This window comes from Cupressus sempervirens, chromosome 1 (genome assembly GCF_028749045.1).
Source record: "Cupressus sempervirens isolate cs-2001-9-10 chromosome 1, ASM2874904v1, whole genome shotgun sequence".
In the NCBI taxonomy this organism is placed as follows: domain Eukaryota; kingdom Viridiplantae; phylum Streptophyta; class Pinopsida; order Cupressales; family Cupressaceae; genus Cupressus; species Cupressus sempervirens.
The window spans coordinates 621,906,874-621,930,236 of NC_143118.1; positions in this window are offsets into that span (position 1 = coordinate 621,906,874).

Here is a 23,363-nt window from a genome sequence, read left to right on the forward strand (position 1 = left end):
GGAAACAATGAACCATGTTGCATAAAGGGAAAAGGTTGTATCTCACTAACCAATGAACTTAAATATGATAATGCTTATTGGGTTGAAGGATTGACGCAAAATCTAATGAGTGTGGCATAATTGAATAATATTGGATTCAAGGTAGAATTCATGAATGGGAAGGCCAAGCTACTAGATAGAAAAGGAAATCTAGTTGGCTCCGGTAACCAAATAAAAGGTAACTTATTCAATGTAGATCTTAGTGAAAGTTCATATTTCATTGCTCAAGTAGAAGAGAGCTAGTTATTGTATATGAGTAATGTTAGTATGCTAATAGAAACCAAATTTAAATAAAGCTTCTACAAACTAAACAAAATTCATAAACTTCAAGATAGACTAAGATGAACTCTCAATTGAGAATATGAGCCATTAATGGGCTCTCTCAATGAGAAGCTCTCTTGTTGAGTAGCTTTGTCTAAATAGATAGGATGTATGCTCAATATGCTTCCAAAAGCTTCAATGGATGATTGTGGATTTTTGGTGTGGATATATGGTTTTAATATGGATTTGGCTCTCAAAATAGCATTATAACTTTACTTCATGGATTGTGTTATTTTGCAAAGGGGAAGGATCCAATTTATAGGCAAGAGGCTTGAGGGATTGAGGGCTAAGATGCAAGGATGGGAAAAAGCTTATGGAGGGCTCAGATTGCATGAGAGGAGAGCACATGGATTGTGCTTCCTTATAGCCAATCAAGGAGTGACACATGTCACATGGTGAGAGGATGGAGGAAAGGGCAAGGATGAGTCAACAAAGGTGGCTCAAGAGATAAAATCTTCATAAAGACCCTCATAATGACTTGTAAGAGCAATAAAAGGGCTTGTAAGAGTCATTTATGACCTAGTGGACTTCATAAAGTTTTATGGTTGAGATATTTTGAGGGTGATGAGAGCAAATTCGACTTGGACTTGATTAGCAAGGCTCTAAGCTTGCTTAGGCTTGTGAAAATGATTAGAGGATGGATTAGGATGGTTTAGGATTAGCTTAGGGATAGGCAAGTGGATGGCATTTAATGAGGGTGGGTGAAGGAGGAGATATTTGTTAGCTTTGGCTTGGGTTAGTAAGTCTTAACCCATGTTTAGGGAATGTGACAAGGTTAGGAGGGGATTAGGATTAGGTTTAAAGACATCTTCTAGAAGAGTCTAGATTTTGGATGAGGATAAAGACTTTCTAGAATAGTCTAGAATTTCCTAGGATGAGGATGGAGACTTTCTAGAAGAGTCTAGAACTTCTTAGGATGAGGATAAATTAGATTTTTAGGAAATAAATAAAGTTTTATTTATTTCAAGGGTTTGGGTTGAGGAGATATTTATTAAAACTTTTTTAATAAACATGAGGATTAATATTTAATTTTAATTAAATATTTTGAGTTGGGATTAGGGGTAGGAAATGATGGGATTAGCCTTTAATCAAAATTAAAGAAGGATTAGAAGATTTTGGAAGAGGTTATTGGTCACAAGGAAATTGGCAAACTTTTGGGAAAAAAATAAATTTTTTATTTATTTTAGGATTTTTGGTCAATTTATTAATTAAATAATTAATAAATAAAGAAATAATGTTTAAATGAGATTTAAACATTTTTGGGAGGGATTCCTTAATTAAATATTTTTAATTAAGATAAAAGGATTTAATGGCATAAAAATTAATTAATTAATTAATTAAATAATTAATTAATTAATTAATGATGATGTCATCGGGAATTTTTCAAAAAATAAAAATACTTTATTTTCTAAAGGATTTTTAGGTGTCTACAGTTATGACATAAGAAGTTGTGTCATGTGAACTTTGATAACTTGAACAAGATAAGAAAAAACATAAGAGTGAGAGGTATTCCTTGTTTGAGGAAACTTGATATCGGCCTATGAAAAAATTGTCAAATTGGTAAGATGGGCAAGACAAGTTTCAAAAGATAGAACTATCATTCTAAAGAAGCCTTGGAGCTAGTTCATACAGACCTTTGTGGACCTATTAGAATTGAGAGCTATAGTGGAGATAAGTACTTTATTTTATTTATTGATGATTATTCTAGAATGATGACTATAATGTATTTGAAAGAAAAGTCTAAAGCTTTTCAAAAGTTTAAGTGGTATTTGGCAAGAGTAGAGAAGGAAACATGAAAGAAGCTAAAGTATTTGAGATCAAATAGAGGAGGTGAATTAATTTCTAATAGGTTCAATGAATTCTACACTAAAAGAGGAATCACAAGACAAGTATAAACCCCTACTACACCATAGCAGAATGGTATAGAAAAAAGAAGGAATCAATCAATCATGGATTGTGCAAAAACCTTGATGATAGAAAAGAATGTTGCAATCAAATACTAGAAGGAAGCAATCAATACATTAGTTCATACCTTGAATATATTACAGTGGAAGAAAGACTCCAACCAAACTCTTCATGAACTATGGTATGGCTGCAAACCTAATGTAAGTTAATTGAAAGTTTTGGTAGCAAATGTTATATTATGAAAGAGACTAGAAAAGGAAAATTTGATGTGAAAGGTGATGAAGGCATATTCCTAGGATATTCTAGTCGAAGTAAAGCATATAAATGTTTGAATCTAACAACTCATAAGATCATAGAAAGTGCACATGTGGGAATTGATGAGTTTGTAGAAAAGAATGAAGAAGAGAGCAACAAAGAACCTACAAATTACAAAAAGTTTATTTACTCTGAATTTGATACATTGCTAAATCTAATTGAAAGTCAACAAAATTCACCTCCCAAGTCCTCAAAATCTCTAGAAGCACCCGAGTTGCAACCATTGCAACCTGAGTCTAAATGTGAAGGACTCGAGTCATAGATAGTGGGACTTGGGCATGATGGAGATGATCATAGCGAGGCAAGTGGAACAAGTTCTAGATCCAAAGTACATGTGTTAGCAAGATATGTTAGAAGGCACCATGCACTTGATCATATCATTAGAGACAAGTAAAATGGAACTATGGCAAGGAAAAAATTGAAAGGTACATGTTTTGTTATTGAATTTGAACCTAGATTAGTGAAAGATGTTTTGGATAATGAAAGTTGGATTGAAGAAATGAATGAAGAGATAGAATAAATAGAAAGGAATAAGACTTGGAATCTTATTCCCAGACCCAAGGGTAAGAATGTTATTGACATAAAGTGGGTTTTTAGAAATAAGCAAAATAAAGATGGAGAAGTTTCAAGAAACAAAGTAAGGTTAGTATGCAAAGGCTATTCTCAAGAAGAAGGTATTGATAATGGTGAAACTTTTTCTCTTGTTGTAAGATTAGAAGGTGTTAGGACCTTAATTTCTTATGCTGGACATAAAGGATTTAAAGTTTATCAGATGGATGTCAAATCTACATTCTTGAATGGAATTATTGAAGAGGAAATCTATATTGAGCAACCTGAAGGTTTTGTAGATCCCAGCAAAAAGGATATGGTTTGGAAGTTGTAGAAAGAAAATTGTATGGTCTCAAGCAAGCTCCTAGAGCTTGGTATGAAAGACTTCATAACTATTTAATGAAAATTGGTTTTCAAAGGACAAATGATAACAAAATCCTATATATCAAAGGACCAAACAAGAAGATTTGTTTCACAGAGATCTTTGTGGATGATGCATTGTTTACTAGAAATGGTGAATTGTGCAAAGCCTTTTTAGAGGAAAAGAGCAAAGAATTTGAGATGTTTATGTTTGGAGAGGTACAATTCTTTGTTGGATTATAGATTCAATAGAAGAAATATGGTATCTACATTACTCAATCTAAGTATATCAAGGAGATATTTAAGAACTTTGGAATGAAGGATTCAAGATTAGTTGGAATACCTATGTCTATTGGACATAAGCTTTCAAAAAAATATGATTGCAAGGAAGTAGATCATACAACATACAACTCAATGATTTGAAAATTACAATATGTAGTGCATACAAGGCCTTATATTGCATTAGCAATTGGTATGGTGGCCGCAAGCTTCTTAGCAGATCCTAAAGAAATTCATATGATGAAAATCAAGATAATCATGAGGTATCTCAAGGGTATTGAAGAATATGAATTATAGTATAAGAAACGAGGCAATTTAGATTTGAAAGCCTTCATAGATGTTGATTGGGCAAGAAGTGTTGATGAAAGACAAAGCACCTTTGTTGGAGAATTCTTTCTTGGTAAAAGACTAGTGTCTTGGACAAGTTAGAAGAAAAAATGTATTTCTCAGTCTACAACAAAGGTAGAGTATGTTGCAGCAATAGTTAATTGTTCAAATTTTGTTTGGTTCAAGCAATTGTTAGTAGGTATGAAGGTAGAGATCAAGGATCCAATGGTTATCTTCTATGATAACACCAATATAATTAATATATCAAAGAATCCTGTGATGCATACCAAGACCAAGAACATTGCAATAAAATATCATTTTCTGAGAGAATTGGTGCAAGACAAAGAGGTAAGATTGGAATATGTGAGTACTAAAGATCAAATTGTAGGGATATTCACTATGTCATTACCTAAGGATGTATTTCTATATCTAAGAGGTAAGTTAGGGGTCATTCCCCTATCTAAAACTCACTAAATGAAGTTTAGTGATGCATCAACCAGAGCATGTTGAAGACCAGACAAGTTGATGTAACATTGAAAGGGAAGATTACACATGAATCTATATATGAGGTACATTGACATTCACTGAATATTGTATTTGGCATAAAATGTCAAGAGGAAAAGTTTGGCTATCATATCACAAAAATTTTCTAAAGAGGAAGACTTTAATATCATAGTCATACATTAGAGAAATTTTGTTTGAAGATGTCAAAAAGGTAGAACTTGGTCTGATATCAAAAGGATAGAGTTTTCTATCAGAAGAAAATGTTGAAGATAGAGTTTTCTGACAGAGAGAGAAACTGACATTAGAGGGAGTTCACATGATAGAGAGAGTACTCATGGATGAGAATCATAATTAAAATAAGGATATTATCCTTACTATTATTTTTCTCTAAAATTTCATTGTATTATGACATATTGTGTTGCCATCAATCCCAAAGAGGGAGATTTTTTAAAACAATTGATTAATTGTATATTGTCTTTGATGTTACACAAAATGTCATATCTTTACTAGTCAGTGTATGCCAAGCTAAATTGAGAAATGAAGACTATTTCTTGTGCCTGCTGAGCATTCTAGTATTTTCCAAGTTTAGAAGATAGTGTCTACTAAGTTTACTTGGGCATCAAAGAGAATTTCACAAAAGTTGAGTGTTAACCGAGCTCACTCAGTTAACAAAGAAAAATTGGATGGAACTAGTGCTAACTGAGCTCACTCATGTACCAAAAGAAGTTAGTGAAGATGTCGTGTTAACTGAGTTGACTTGGTTAATATAGGACAATCATTTATGTGTTAGTATCTACTGAGTAGGGTCAACTAACAAAGGAATTTTGAGTTTAATTTGTTTGTTGGTTCTAGACAACTAGGAAGATGGATATTAATTATTCTAAGATGTATTCAAGCCGACTTGACAATGTTTATGATATAAGTGTAAGCTCAAGTTGAGAATTGAATAAGTGTGTAACTAGATGAAAGAATAAGAGATGCTTAGAGGAAGCAAATTAGAAGGATAAACATAATAGCCTCGAGGAGCTGCAAAGATGTGTTTGACTAGGAAGGATAAAGTATTTGAGCTAGAGTTGAGATATGAAATTAGTAATACAATTGCATCAGAAACTAGGTCATATCATTGTTACTCTCTAACCATTGCAGCTGTGAACTAAATCTCTTAACAGAGTTGTCTTAATAGCTTATTTTAAATTCTCTAAAAAGTTGGCATTTCTAGATTGAAGTGTTTAAAGACCTCTAACAAGGCCACTCCTAACAGGGTGATTATATCCTCTAATAGGGTCACACCTAACAGTCTATTTTGTAACATTTAATAGGGTTGGCACCTAATATGGCTCACTTCAGGAGAGTGAAAATTAGTAACTAGTTGCAATTAGCGATTTTTCCCAAATTGGGTCTCCACATTAAATCTTAGTGTCACTTGTGTTCATGCTATTTCTTTCATGTGTATGCAACTAAGTTAATTAAGGTTAATCACAGATAATATCTTAAGTTCTACATGTTCAGTATTTTTTGAGTAATAGTTGTTATTTTAGTGGTTACTGAGTTAAAACATATTTTTAGTGTTAACCAAGTACCTATGTGTTAATTGAGCAACAATAGTTTCATTAGAGTTTATGTTTTGTATCGACATCTAAGGTATCTGAGATTTATTTTTTGTGGTAATTGATTCACCCCTCCCCTCTTAGTTACTTCTCTTATATTTTCAACAATATTAACCAAAATATCTTTAGTATTAGTGGATGCAATTTTTTTTTATAATTGATAATTAGAAAAACATTTAACAGTGTGTAGAATAAATGATTTCCCACTATTTATTCAACATATTCAACAATCCGTATAAGAGCTTGATTTTTTTTGGCATGAAACTTAACAACTTGATGTAGATAGCATGACACACAAATTGAATATCCCTGTGTTTGATAGATATGATTAAAGTTCATGGAAATGTCAAATGAAAGTATACTTGATATCATTTTTTCAGCTATAAGATATGGAAGAAAATAGTGACAAAGTGTGTATACCCTACAAATTGTAACATTTTAACAATATTGAGCTCAAGGTAGAATTCATGAATGGTAAGGCCAAGCTGCGAGATGGGAAAGGAAATCTAGTTGGGACTAGCAATCAAACAAAAGGTAATCTATTCTATCTTGATCTAACTGAAAGTTCATGTTTCCTAGCTCAAGTAGAAGAAACTTGGTTATGGCATAAGAGGTTAGTTCACGTGAATTTTGATAATGTGGTCAACATAAGAAAGAATAGAAGAGTGAGATGCATTCCAAGCCTCAAGAAACCTAACATGGGCATGTAAAAGAATAGTCAAATTGGTAAGATGGGAAAGACAAGCTTTAAGAGAAAGAACTATCACTCTAAAGAAGTTTTGGGGCTGGTTCATACATACCTTTGTGGACCTATTGGCATAGAAATCTACTATAGAGATAAGTACTTTATTTTATTCATTGATGATTATTATAGAATGATGACTGTAATGTACTTGAAGGATAAATCAAAAGCATTTCAAAAATTAAAGTGGTATTTGGCTAGAGTAGAGAAACAAACAAGAAAGAAACTGAAGTGTTTGAGGTTAGTCAAAGGAGGAGAATTCAGCTCTAATGAATTCAATGAATTCTACAATGAAATAGGAATCAAAAGATAGGTATCAGCCCCTGGTATAGCTCAACATAATGGCATAGTAGAAAGAAGAAATAGATCCACCATAGATTGTGCAAGAACACTAATGATAGGGGAAATGTTATAATCAAATACTGGAAGGAAGCAATCAACACTGTAGTTCATACCTTGAACCAAGATCAACTAAAGAAAGATTCAAAATAAATACCTTATGAATTATGGTATGGTTATAAACCTAATTTATGTTACTTCAAAGTATTTGGAAGAATATTTTATATCTCAAAAGAGACAAGGAAAGGAAATTTTGATGTGAAAAGTGTTGAAGGTAGATTTCAGGGATACTCCAACAAAAGCAAAGCATATGAATGTCTTAATCTAACTACTCATAAAGTTATAGAAAGTGCATATATAAAGATTGATGAGTTTGTTTAAAAGAGTGAAGAAAAAAGTACTAAGGACCCTAAAAACTATAGAAACTTTATGTGCTATGAACCTGATACTTTACGTAAAGTTCAACTTAATACAATTGGGAATCAACAATCTTCACCACTCGAGTACCAAAAATCTCTAGTTCAACTTGAGTTGCAGCTATTTTAACCCAAATGACAATTAGAAGGACTTGAGTTTCAGCTAGTGGAAACTGAGTCGTAGTCTAAAGGACCTGAGTCATAGACAGTGGGACCCAAGCATGATTTAGAAGATCATTTTGAGCATGGTGAACTGAGTCATTCAAGTGCTAAATCCAAGGAGAAGATACATGGGCTTTCTAGATATGTTAAAAGGTGTAATGCACCTAAGAAAATCATTGGAGATTAGTCAAAAGGCACAATGACAAGCAACAAACTGAAAGATACATGTTTTCTTATTGAATTTGAACCTAGAACTATTAAAGATGCATCAGATAATGAAATTTGGATTGAGGCTTCGAACAAAGAGATAGAACAAATTGAAAGGAATAAGACTTGGTCTCTTGTTCCTAGACCCAAGGATAAGAATGCAATTAGCACAAAATGGGTATTCAAGAAATAAGTTGAATGAAAATGGAGAAGTGTCGAGGAATAAGGCAAGGCTAGTATGCAAGGATTATGCTCAGGGAGAAGGTATTGTCTATGGAGAAAAAATTTCTCCTATTGCTAGGCTAGAAGGTGTTAGAACACTACTTTCTTATGTTTTTGATTAGATAAACAGGTTTTACAGGGAACCTGAAACCCAAAAGTTAATACACAAAAAGGCTGATAATAAGCGTGAAAGCCTAGCCAAAAAAGTTTAAGTTCATAGGCTGATAATAAGCGTTAAGCCCAGCCAAAGGAAAGAGTTATGAGAAAAGACTAGGAAAAAAAACAAGCAAAGCTACGGCCTAAAGCTAGAACAAAAAGCCTAAAGATGTAATAATAAACAAAAGAACAGGCGAGAGTTATTCCTTGTTCTTTCACTCTAGGTCTTGCATAACCTAAGCAACCTCAAAGGCCAGTTTATTCTCCTCCACTTCCATCTGTTGCATCCTTTGGTTCCCTTGGTCCTGATCAGGAATGGAGTTGTCCTTTGCAGAGTCATCCACTGTTCTGGCCTCATCCTTGTCTTTTCTGTCCTCATCTTCATGCATTTCTCTGTCTCTGATCCAGCCCATGAGAGAGATGATGTTGTTGTTAATGGATCTTAACAAGGAGAACATCTGATTTGCAAGGTTGTGATTGTAGTTTTCTAGGTTGTGTATCCTTTTTTCTACCAAACTGAGCCTGTCAGCCGAATCCATCCTCCTGTTGGCATCCATCCCTTTCCTTGTTGCCTCAATATGTTTCACCTAATCTTTGACCTCCTCAAGCTCATGGAAAAGCCATTTGATTGATCTAAAATTATCAATCATACTGTTACAAGCATTATTCAAGAGGTTTATCCCTGTCTCCCTGGCTTTGTCCAAAATAGCCACAATCAACGAATCAATGAGTTCTTCTAGCCACTGTTCTTCTTGATTATCCATGAGAATTCGGGGATTCATGGCCTTCCTGAAGATGCCCATCTTGGAAGTCTTGACATTGAAGTTGATCCACGCTTTCCTCCTATCATTAGTCTATACTTCCCCTTCTGCATACCCCGCTTTGTCCTCCTTCTGCTCCTCAGGATGGAGATGGACAGGAGAAAGGGGCAGCATAAACGCCTCCTCAAATTGACAGCGCACTTCCTCCAAACTCTCCCTCTTGCATTTCTTCCTTCCACTTTCCTCTTTAATTTCCTCCTACGTCTCCTTAACCACCTCCTTAGACTTTGGTTCCTCCTCATCATCACTGTCTCCCTCCTCTGCCTTCTCTGGAGGCTTTTTCCTGAGATCCCTAGGGATTTTTCTATTGGGGGTTATGGGGGAGGGTGATTTTTTAGCAAGGTAAGTCGTTGCTTTCCCCGAAGAAGAGATCCCTCCTTTCTTAGAGCTAAGGCTCTGAATATCATCTGAGTTAGAGGAGTAATTGGAACTACCAGACTCCACATTCTCTATTTGAGGGGGGGCAATGCTTATAGTTTGACCTTTGAAGTGCTCGTGGATAAGCAACAGTAGCCCCTCATGCAAAGCTAGGTTAGCAATGGGCTTCTTTTTGAAGCTATCCACCGCCTTTCTCATTGAGATTAACAAATAATAAGGAAAGGAAATTTTGGCCTTATTTCGAAAATGATTCAAAATGACAAAGTGGTGGGTTTGGGCTCTATCAAACCTAGGGTCCAAAGTAATGTACTCAATAACAGCTCTCAAAACATACCTCCACTACTTCTTCATGGAGTCAGGGACATAGTAGGTGTCAATCCTTTTCAATGCCTTCAATTCTTTCTCACTCTCCACAAAGTCCCTAACCACATTGGCTGAGAGCTTCTTATCCCTGAAGAATTTAAAACCCTCGATAGGGTTTTCAGTGATAGCCGCAATCACCTCCTCTGTTATCCGGAAGAAGATACCATTCACCTTCACCTTGCCATCCTTCTAGGACCCCACCATGCTTTTGGTCACCTCCTAATCGAATCCATGCAACTTCATGATATAATTGGTAACCCCACCCTCTTCAAGCTTTTCCACACTTTTGGCCTACTTCTCCATTTCTCAAAATCCCCCATCGGCTCCTTTCTACATCTCTCACCAACCATTTCCGCACACTACACACCCACTTTACTCATGTGCTCTTCACTTTGTGACTAAAATGGACCTCCGAGAGTAAGCAAAGAATAGAGAAAAATAACCTTGTTGTTGCCCCATAAGTGATTGAAATAAACAACCCACAAAGCATGTCGATTAATCAATAAACGATTACTGCATTTACAATTTCCCATGCTTCTATTATGAAAAGTACCCTTATTGCTTAACCCCTTCATTTTCATAATTAAAGCTTGATTTTCTTAGTAATTCCTTGGATTTTATCCAAGTCGATCAAAATTTTAACATCCGCCAGCAAACAAGTTCTGGGAAGCCAAGTCATTTTTTGGTTTGCGTTGACCCCTATATTTGCAAACCTGTCGGCAACTGGGTTTGCTTCCTGAAAAGTATGGGTGATGTGGATTCTATTAAATTTGGCAAGGGTCTCTCTAGTCTCATCAATGAGATTTGCAATCATCCAAGATGGATACAAATTGCCATTGATGGACTTTATAATGTTATTCGAGTCCCCTTCAAGCCATAAATTGGTGACCCCAATTTCAAAAGCCAATTTAATCACATTGCACGCTGTGTTGGCTTCGGAAAAATGATTTTTTTGGAAACCCAATGGGAGAGAAAAAGCTGCAATACTATCTCCATTTTCATTCCTTATCTCACCTCCACTACCTGAGGATCCTGGGTTGCCCTTGGAGGCTCCGTCGAAGTTGGCTTTGTGCCAGCCTTCAGGGGGGAGGAGGCACTTGGCTTCTTGTCTTTTCCTCGCTCTGTCTTTTACCTTCTCCTTTTTCCTGCCTCCTATCTCAAAAAATCCCCCCTTCCTTAGTAAAAAATTATCCTTTATGTTACCAAAGATCTTGCTTCCAACAACTAAAGTCAGCTCCTCCGTATCTCTAAAAATATGATTGTTTCTCTCCTTCTATATGCTCCAACAAAAATGGGGCAGGAGCCAGGAGCTAATTTCCTGCAAGGTAGACCCATTGAATATGTTGTGCCATTGATAGAAAAAGTCCAGAAGGTTGGAAGGAAAACACCAGTTGTGGCCTAGGTCTTGGGTGAGGAAGCCCCAAACTATCTTGGAGTAAGAGCAATGAACAAACAAATGATTACCTATCTCCAACTCTTCTTTGCAAAAAACACATCTGCTAGGCATGATATGACCTCTTTTGATGAGATTTTCCTGGGTGAGAGTTTTGTCCTGAAGAGCCAACCAAAAAAACATGTTGACTTTTGGCATGAGGCCCGGGAGCCAAGCCCTTGACCAAGGGGGAGACTCTTTTAAGCTCCATAAAGCAGAGTACCTAGATGCAACCAAATAGAGCCCATTGGTAGTATCCCTCCAAACTAGTTCATCCTTATTACTTCTTAGGGATAAGGAATTAAGCATGATCATGATTGGTTTGAGGTCCTCTGAGATAATGGAAAGGTCCTTCCATCCCTGTTCGGTCCTGTAATTGCTGACTTTGTGCCCAAAAAGGTTGATGCAATAATTAGCCCATGATCCATAGCTGGGGTTATTCATAAGGGGGCCTTGAGAAAGCCAACAGTCAGACCAGATCAAAATATTCTCCCCATTACCCAGCTTCCAGGAGACATTAGAGTTTTCCAAGTCCCTAGCTTTTAATAAACCATTCCAAACAACTGAGCCTCTTGGGATATCCTCACTGAATAGAGTGAATTGAATAGAGGGACTTTTTATATACTTATTTACCATAGTGTCTCTCCATTCCCTCGTGCTACTAAAGATGTGCCAGATTTGCTTAGCTAGGAGGGCCTTATTAAGGTGAGTGAGCTTCCTGATTCCCAAACCTCCTTTCTTCTTAGGGAGTAAAAATTTATCCCAAGCAACAAGGGGATACCTTTTATTCCTTTCAGTTCTCATCCATAAAAAATCCATTTGGATTTTCTCCATCCTCTCTGCATATTTCACCGGTATGGTAAAAGGGCTCAGAGCATATATTGACAAGTTTTGGAGGATGGATTTAACTAGTTGACATTTTCCAGCTTGGCTAAAAATGGCTCCTTTCTAGCAACTAGCTTCTTACTGAACCTTTCCATGATTTCATTCCAGAAGGATTCAGATGGGGTCATTCCCAAGGGGAGACCAAGGTAGGTAGAAGGAAGATTCCCCACCTGACAACCCAAGATTATGGAGATTCTCTTCTGTCTTTCCTTCGGAGTATTGATAAAGAAAATAGAGCTTTTGTCCAAATTGATGAGCTGCCCCAACCCTCTAGAATAGGTTTCCAAAGTGTCTTTCATAGCCTTGGCCTCCTTGATCGAGGCCTCTCCACCCATAATAGTATCATCAACAAATTGTTGATGCATAAAGGGGGTGCATTTAGAAGAAGGTTTACAACCTTTGATCCTCCCTTCTTTCTTTTTCTTCTCCATGAGTCTGCCAATACATTCTGCCAAGATAATAAAGAGTATTGATGATAGAGGATCCCCCTGACGAAGGCCTCTATTAGGTTTGAAGAAATCCGAGGGGGATCCATTCACTAAAACAGCTAGAGAGGGGGTGGTGACCAGCTGGGAGATTAGCTTGCATGATTTGACATCAAAGCCAAAAGCCTTCAACAACAAATCCAAAAAAGACCAATCGACCCGATCATAAGCTTTGGACATGTCTAGTTTGAGTAACATCCCTTCTCTCTTTCCAGCCTCCATAGAGTGAATCACTTCATGCACCATCATAATCAAATCTAAAATCTGTCTACCCGGGACAAAACAAAATTGTTGCTAAGAAATAATTAGGGGGAGAATCTTAAGTAGCCTCAAAGTGAGCACCTTTGAAATGATCTTATAAAATGAGTTGCATAAGCTGATGGGTCTAAACTTATCCAGAGTGTCGGCTCTTGGCACTTTGGGAATAAGAACTAAGAATGTGGAGTTGATTTCCTTCAAAATACTTCTGGCTCCAAAGAACTCCTGAACGGCCTTAACGACATCCTTCATAATGAAAAGTCAATACATTTGGAAAAAGAAGGTGGGAAAACCATCAGGTCAAGCTGATTTATTCTCCGGAAGAGAAAAAAGAGCTTCTCTTACTTTAGAATTAGAAGGAATGGCCTGGAGCAGATTATTATGGTGCAGTTGGAGGATCTGAGGGATACAAGAGATGATGTCGTCCTGGTCCACTTTAGAAAGTAAAGGATCCCAAGATAGAAGAGAGGAGAAAAAAGAAACAGCTTCAAAAGAAATTTCTTCTTCCTTAGTTAGCACACCCTAACCTTTCTTCATGCCAGAAATTCTGTTATTAGCTCTATGATTAAGAGTGGATAAATGGAAGAACTTTGTGTTCTGGTCTCCTTCCTTGAGCCAATTGATTCTAGATCTTTGCCTTCGGAACTTTTCCTCTTTGCTAATAATGTCATGTAAATCAGATAGGATGTACAGCTCTTCTTCCCTATCCGAGGCATCATACCCATTTTCTTGAATGGAGGCTTGGATAGAAGAGAGATTTGCAGAGAGATCCTCTTTAAGAGAGAATAAATGACCAAAATCTGACTTATTCCAAGCTTTTACCATCCTTTTAACATTAATGAGTTTTCTAGCCACCCTGAACATTGTAGTGCCTTCCACATCTATGCTCCACCAGACCTTAATTCTTTTTAAAAGGTCAGGGTGGGAGGTCCACATTTTCTCAAAACAGAAGGGAGGAGGTCTACACGGATCAAAAGGATCAATTGAGAGGGAGATGGGGGAGTGGTCGGACCCTATTCTAGGCAAAAGAGCTAACTTGCAAGAGGAGGACTACAACCAATCAGGAGAAATGAGGGCTCTATCTAGTCTAACCTGAATACACTCCTTGCCTAATCATTTATTGGACCAAGTGAAGTCACCTCCCATTAGATCCAGATCCAAAAAAGACAATCCATTGATGAAGTTAGAAAGGTCATGCTTGCTATCCCATTCCTGAGGAAGACCACCCTTCTTCTCCTTATCTAGAAGAGGCATGTTGAAGTCTCCCATAATGATTCCTTTTTTCATGTTACTATTTTGTACCAGCCCTTCTGCTCTAGACCAGTAGAAATTTCTATCTCTCTTATTATTGGGAGCATAAATATTGAGCAAGAACCAAAATTCATTGGAATGGATATGGAACACTTCACAAAAAAGAATATTACCTTCATTGAATATTGATTCCACCCTAAAAAGTTTAGTCTTGTATAAAGTCAGCAGGCCCCTAGAGGCTCCATCAGGATTCAAAGTATATTAGATGGATGTAAAGTTAGCTTTCTTAAATGGAATCCTAAAAGAATAAGTCTAGATTGAGAAGCCTAAATTTTTCATAGATACTAGCAAAAGGAATATGGTTTGGAAATTATACAAAGCTTTTTATAGTCTCAAAAAATACCCTAGAGCCTGGTATGAAAGATTGCATTGTTATTTGATAAAGATTGGTTTTCAAAGGACAAATGATAACAACAATCTATAAATCAAGGAAGGACCATAAAAGAAGATATTGCTAGCATAAATCATTGTAGATGATATATTGTTCATAGGACATGATGACTTGTGTAAATGTTTTCTGATGAAATGAATAAGAAATTTGAAATGTCAATGTTTGGAGAGATCAAATTATTTTTTGGCCTGCAGATTCAACAAAAGAAGGATGGCATCTACTTTACTCAATCAAAGTACATCAAGGAGATATTGAAGAATTTTGGAATGGAATATTCTAGACCATTTGGAACAAATATTTTTACTGGACATAAGATTCCAAAGAGGTAGATTAGACTACATATAGATTTATGATTGGAAAACTTTAGTATGTAGTGCATACAAGAGTTGATATTGCACTTGCAATTGGTATGGTGGTAAGATTTTTTTTTAATCCAAAAGGAAATCATATAACATTAATAAAGAGAATAATGAGGTATATAAAGGGTAATGAATATTGAGGATTGTGGTATATGAAATGAGGCAACTTTTAATTGAAAGCCTTCACTGATGCTGATTGGGTAGGAAGTATTGATGAGAGAAAGAGAACTAGTGGTGGAGAATTATTTCTTGGAAAGAGGCTAGTGTCCTGGACAAGAAAGAAGCAAAATTGCATCTCTTAGTCTACAATTGAAGTAGAATAAGTTACAGTAGAAGTCAATTGTTCCAACATTATTTGGTTCAAACAATTTTCGTTAGGTATGAAGAAAGAAATCAAGAATCTAGTAGTTGTTTTCTGTGATAACATCAATGCAATTAACATTTCCAAGAATATTGTGATGCATACCAAGACTAAACACATTACAATAAAATATCACTTTTTGAGATAATTTGTGCAAGACAAAGAGGTAAGATTGGAATATGTGAATACAAAGGAACAAATCTAGACATATTCACCAAGCCATTACTTAAGGATGCATTATTCTATCTAAGTGGTAAGCTAGGGGTTACTCCCCAATTTGAAGCTCATTAAACAATGTTTAGTGATCCATCAACTGAGCATTTGAAGATCAGTTTGGGTTGATGCAGGATTGTAAGAGCATATTGCATATGAATCAGTACATTAGGTACATAAGAAGTATATTGAATGTTGTCTTTGGCATAAGATGTCAAAGAGGGAGATTTTTTTGTCAATATCAAGAAATTTGGTTTATGCTTTTGGCATGAGATGTCAAAAACAAAGAGTTTGTTGTCAAGTAAGATAAAGAGTAAAGAGGTAGAGTTTTCTAATAGAGGGAGAAATTTCAATTAGAGTAATCAAAGAATCATTCTAGAAGGAAAGATTGATGTCAGAGGGAGTTCACACTGATAGAGGAAGTTCTCATGGATGAGAATTAGAATCAAACTAAGGATATTATCCTTACTTTTAGTTTGCTCAAAAATTTCATTGTATCATGACATGGTGTGTTTCCATCATTGCCAAAGAGGGAGATTGTTGAAAACAATTGTTCAATTGCATATTGTCTTTGATGTTACACAAAATGTTAAGTCTTTACCAATCAGTGTTTGTTGAGTTCACTCAGTCTATGAAGATAGCTTCCAGTGCATGTCGAGCATTCCAAAGATAACCAAGTTTAGATTCGGTGTCTACCAAGTTTACTTGGGCACCAAAGAGAAGTTGGCATGAAGTTAGTGTCTACCAACTTCACTCAAGTACCAAAGAGAAGTTGGCCTAGAACCAATGTTAACCAAGCTCACTCAATTATTGAAGGGAATTCAGTTTAGGATGTAGTGTTAATTGAGTTCACTTGGTTAGCAAAAGGAAATTCTTTTTTGAGTTAGTGTTGACTGAGTTGGGTCAACTAATGAAGGATTTTTTGTATCAACATATTGAGTTTATTGGATGAATTTTTTGGTTCTATCTGACTCAAGGATTGATTATTGATTTTATTTTAAGTGTGCTCAAGCTGACTTGATTAGGTAATCTATATAAGTGTAAGGTAAAGTTGAGGATTGAAAGAATGAATGTGTGGAATAGAAGAAAATATATAAAGGTTGAAGCAAATTGGAAGGATAGAAGAGTATCCAAGTTAACTGAGCTGCAAACAATATTCTGATCAAGGAGGATAAAGTAATCAAGCCAGAATATAGATCTCAAATCAGAAAGTTAGTTGCATCAGCAATCAAGTCAAGTCATTGTTACTCTCTAATAATTGTAGCAGTGAACCAAATCTTGTAAAAGAGTTAGCTTAATAGCTATTTGCCAAATCCTCTAGCAAGTTGGTATTTCTAGATTGAAGTGTTTGAAGACCTCTAACAAGGCCACTCCTAATAGGGTCATATAAATCCTTTAATAGGGTCATACCTGACAGCATATTTTTTAACCTTTATCAGGGTTGGCTCCTAATAGGGCTCACTTCAGAAGAGTGAAAAACAATAACTAGTTGTAATTGGTGGTTTTCCCAAATTGGGTTTCCACGATAAATCTTGGTGTCTCATGTGTTCATGTTATTTGTTTTATGTTTTTACAGCTAAGATAATTAAGGTTAATCACACTTAATATCTTGAGGTTTGCATGTTTAGTGTTAACAAAGTAACAATGCTTATATACAATATTAATTAAGTTTTTATCAAGTGAATCATTCTTAGTGTAAATCGAGTTACTTTGCTAACCAAGTGATTCAGTGTTAACCGAGTTACAATAGTATAATTAGTAGAGCTTTGTTTTGTATTTCATTGATATCTTAAGGGACTGGGATTTTTTTTTGTGGTAACTAGTTCACCCCTCTCCTCTTTGTTACTCTTCTTACATTTCCAACAAGTTATGCCTTTTTCTTTGACTAATGTACAAAGTCCTTTCATGAGGTTGATGAAAGAGGTTCTAAAGAGATACTTATGTAAGTTTGTGATTGTTTATTTGGGTGACATTCTGATATTCAATAATACTAAGGTAGAACATCTAGAACACATTAGAAAAGTGTTGCTGAGATTGAAGGAGGAGAAATTATTGATTAATTTGAAGAAGTCTTCATTCATGCAAGAGGAGATTGTGTATTTGGGATTTGTGATTTCATTTGTTTGTTTGAAGATGGATTCTTATAAGTTTAAAGAAATTATTGAATGGCCTACACCAGAGAATGTGGCTATGGTAAAATCATTTTATGGTTTGGAAAATTTCTCTAGAAAGTTCATTAGGAATAATAGTTCTATTTGTAATGTTATGACTGAGACTATGAGAGAAGATAAAATGGATTGAAATGGACACATCGAGTTGACAAGTTTTTTGCGAATTTGAAACAAAAGGTTGTTGAGTTGTCTGTATTAGTTTGCCTAATTTCAATAAGGTATATCAAGTTGACTATGATGTAGGTGGTAGTGCAACAAGAGTTGTGTTGGGTCAAGAAGGTAAACATGTTCATTTCTTTAGTGATAAGTTGAATGATGCTAAGAGGAAGTATTTTATGTATTATCAAGAATTCCATTCTATTTTTCAAGCCTTGAAGAAGTGGAGGATTTATTTTCTTCTTGAATAATTTGTGTTGTATATTGATCATAAGGCTTTACAATACTTGGGAAGTCAACATAAGCTGAATTAAAGACATATAAATTGGGTTGACTATTTCCAAAGTTTCACATTTGTGATATATCATAGAAGTGGAGTCAGTAATCATGTCACAAATGCATTGAGTAGGAGACATTCTTTGTTGAATGAGATGAAGATTCAATTCCTTAGCTTTGATGAGATAAAGGAGGTGTATGATACTAACCTTGATTTTTTTAAGGTGTCAAGAGAGTGCAAAACGCTGAATCTATCAAATCAACTAAGTATGATGAGTACTTTATTCTAGAAGTCATGTTGCTCATAGGGATTCACTTGTGTATACCAAGAAGTTCTATGAGAGTTAATTTGATTAAGGAAAATCATTGTGGTGGATTGGTTGGATACTTTTTTATTGATAAGATATTGAGTTTTCTTAAAGACGAGTATTATTGACCACATAATTGTGGAATTTATCAAGTTGCAAAAGGAGTAAGTTAGAATACTATATTTTATACTCCTATTTCTATTCCTGAGAAACCTTGGAGTGACATTAGTATGAATTTTTTTTGTTACTGACCTAAGATAACAAGAGGGTATGTTTCTATATTTGTTGTTATGGATAGATTTTCTAAGAATGCACATTTTATACTATGTAAGAAGACATATGATGTAGTGCATATTGAAAATATTTTCTTCAAAGTGGTTGTTAGATTGTATGGGTTGTCAAGGAGTATTCTTTCTAATTGAGACAATAAGTTTGTTGGTTATTTCTGGAATATTTTGTGCAAGAAAATGAATACTGACTTGAAGTTTAGTTCTACATTCCATCCATGGACTAATGGATAGACAAAGGTTGTGAATAGAAGCTTGTGTAATTTTCTAAGATTCTTAGTTGGGGATAAACCAAGTATTTGGGATATGGCATTGGTACAAGATGAGTTTTCATATAATAGTTATGTGAATAGGATCGCTAGGGAAACACCTTTTCAAATTGTTACTGGAATGCACCCTAGAGGTATATTAAATTTGAGGGATATTATTGGTTAAGAAAAGAAAAGCTGTAAAGGAGAAGTGTTTGTTGATGTTATGAATTCTTTGCATGAAGAAGTGAAGTTGAAGTTGGAACAAAGTAATCAAGAGTATAAGGAGAATCTAGACAAGTATAAAAGACAACATGTTTTTGAAGTTGGAAATGAGGTGATGGTTCATTTGAAAAGAGGCAGATTTCTTGTTGATACTTACCATAATTTGAAAATAAAGAAGTTTGATCCTTGTAGAATCTTGAGGAAATTTGACAGTGGTAATGCATATGAAGTTGATTTGTCTGATGACATAGACATATCTCCTGTATTTAATGTTTCTAATTTATATGAGTATCATGAGTTAGATGATGACATTTTTGTACCGGGTGATTATCCTAAAAGAAAATGGAAGAGATTGAATAGATATTGGATCAGAGAGTTGGCAATAGAACAAGAGAAAAGAGATACTATGAGTATTTGGTAACGTGGAAGAACATACTAGTTGAAGATGCTACATAAATTTCTCAATCTAAGTTGGATTTAGCTCAAGTTGTGACACCTTCATGGTTTAGGAGAATAATTTCTTTCAACGCTACTTTTTAGTATCCCAGGTTTCCTTTATATCCCTCTCATCTTGTTTATTTTCTCATTGAATGTCGACTTGTAATTGTTTTTTAGTTTTATTATTGTCCATGCTCCAATTTTAGATGAACTTCTATGATTTTTGAGTGACTTCATATACTGAGTTGGCTTGGTGATTTTCTAATGCTCAAATTTTTGTTTGACCAAGTTTGCATATGGCTAGTTCTCTCATGATCTAACTTGTGTATTTAACTTGTAACCCTAACTTTAACGTAAGGATTGATAATTGGGGTGTGTGTAGACTGTTATGAGGTCATCCTTTTGTAATATAAAAATCTATAATCTTCTCTAATCAATTTTGGAAAGTATAAATAAAGATGTCTAGGCTTAAGTTAGGCATTTCTTAGAGATTCAGAGAGTAGATGTAAATGATCATAGAGGATTGAGTTTGGGTTGGAATTTGTAGTGAGATCGAGGATCTCAAATTTTAATTTGTAATCATTTTGTTGGTCACAACCTAAAAGGCCTCATAGCTAAGCATGTTTGCAGATTATTTGATGAATCAATAAGATATTTTTATTTCTATCTCTCTTTGGTGTTGTTCTTTGTGTCTTGCTTCCATTATGTTTACTAAGCAAGGTGGTTTGATAGTTAGGCGTGACTCTGGCCCAAATTACCTAACCTACCTTGTATCAAGAATAGGGAAATTTACTTTTGTTTGGGGCCATGATTAGGCCACTTTTAAAAGCATTTACTCTTTATAATTTGAACCATAACTTTATGGTTTACATAATATTGTATTTTGGAATAAATTTTTTTTTTTTGGTATTTACTTGGCTAGCCACACTCATTCAATGGGTTAGCCAACAAACCCTCCTATTTAGGCCTTGAAAACTCTGGCCTCCTCAAATCCACTCTTCCAATCACTCCTAAGACCAAAAATGATTAACTCACATTTGAATTTTATAGACACATTCCAACATAAAATTTATGGCTTTTTGATAGATAACTCTTAGAACATTACCTTGGCTCCAACAATGTAACCTTCTTCATAAGCAATCCTTCACTCTAGCACTTCAAAAATCCATCTCCCAATCTTTCCTGCATATAATTTTTTTAGTAGAATATTTGATACCTTATTATTGACCCATTTGACAAGGAACAATGGTGACAAAAATTAGAATGGTTCATCTTATGTTAAAAGACACTCAAATTGATATAATTGTTACAAAGTGCTCAACGTACATGTCAATAAAAAGAATAAACAAATGATTTCATCAAGGCCTCAAACCAACAACATAAGTTATTGGAATGTTATATTAAAAGGGAATATAAATCAACGTTGAACCTTAAGAAATAGTATTATTCAAATTTTGGCACATATTAGAATCAAATCATAGTTTTATTAATTCCCACAAAAAGATTGTACAATAAATGTCTTCAAAAAAATTGTACACAGTGCAATCGTGTATTCATTAGACCTTAGTGTAGAGTGCAAGGTTAGTGCAAGAAGTTGGGTCTCACTTTTGGCCAAAAAGTGGAAGTATTTTTCCTGTTTTTGAAATATTTTGTCAATTGATGCCAAAATTTGAACCATTTAGAGATTAAATATAAAAAAAATCAGAAATAAAAATTGTAGTGCCTGGAATCTTCTTTTTGAATATGTAATTTATTTGTATACCCATATGATAGATTATTTTTTTGGTATGGATCTTTAAAAACCACTTTTTCAAAATGCCTGTTTCAGGACCATACCACGCTCGTGTACGGACACCATAATTTGACACAAATGAATGAATTTTTGTGAATCCTTTTAAATGGAGTTCCCTGACACACCAAAGATTGATGAGAATATTTTTCTTGAATTTTTTAATGAATTTTTTTTTTTAAAATTAATTTTTAATTGGCTATAAAAGAAAATTTTAAAACCTCTCGTGTACGAACACCATAATTTGATCAAAATTTCACTTTTTTCAATTTTTTTTTTTAAACTTCAAAAGAATTGAATGTATATTGATGACACATAAATTAATTTTTTTTTAAATATAAAATAAAAAAGTTATTAAAGTTTTAGTGAACATTTCTATTTTACATTTAGGTACCACCTTTGATTAAAAAAAAAAAAAAAAATAGTAAATAAAAACATAACTCTATAAAATTTATATTTATGAAATCAGGACAGTGAGAGCTCTAATGGGTTTTTGTTTCGTAAAAAAATTTGATCGGGAAGACCCTCTAAAAATTATGGCAAGGCATGAATTTGTCAGTTCAATGCCTTAGCCAAATCTTAAGAGGGCAAGGCATAGGCTTGGTCCCACCAAGCCTGTCCCAAACCAAAATGCGAGGTAGGAAAAAAAAAATCCCGCCTCATGTTGTAAGAAACGGGCACCCTTATTTGAATTTCAAAAAATGGGTACCCGTTTTGAAAAGCTAAAAGCGGTATGTAAAATCTGTCGAAAACTTAAAAAATTGAATTTTTAAGAAACGGGTACCCATTTTTTATTTTTACAAAATGGGTGCCCATTTTTTATTTTTACAAAATGGGTGCCCATTTTTTATTTTTACAAAATGGGTGCCCGTTTCTTAAAAATTTAAATTTTTCTTTTTTTGAGAAACGGGTATCCGTTTTTTGAAAATAAAAAATGGGTACCTGATTTTTAAAAATAACGGGTGCCCATTTTTTAAATTTAGGGTCGAGCACCCGAACCAAAAACGGGTGCCCATTTTTTAAAATCAGGTACCCGTTTGTAAGATCTAGACCAAGAAATCACTATTAAATAAATATCCCATGAACATCTCATGTTTCCCTAACTACAACTACTAAATTTTTTCTCACACTAGCATCTTAGTGATAGTTCTAGAATGAGAGTATGTTATTAATGTAGAGCTACGAAAGTCTATATGAGATCAATATAAAACGGTGGATTATATGATGATAAAAACACTAAAATGTTACAATATGTGTATGCATAAGACTAAACAATGCTAAATTATGTTGAAAAAATACTAAAATGACATAAATTCTTTACAACAATAATGCTAAAATGGATAATAGGTCTAAATATGCTTATTGTGTGGATACATAAATCTTGGGTCCCTTTGCTCTTGATTTTCCCTTCTATTTATAGGATTTTAGAAGGGGATTGGGTTAAGGATCTAGATTTTACTTTTCTCTATGGGTAAGAGTGAAACTGAAAATATCTCACAAAACCCCAAGAGGAACAATCAAACAAACTTGGTTTGTGAGGATAAATAGAGATTTTTCAATTCTTTTAAATTTTAAAAATGGTGCATATAACTTTTGAGAGGATAAATGATTTTGTTGATTTATTAAAATATTGCATTTACTTTTAACTTTTGTCTTTACCTTTTCCCTTTTTATTTTATTTTATGATTTTATGAATTGATTTTCCTCTTTTAAAAGTGACTTTGATCTTTTTGAATTTGATAGGTGATTAATTAATTA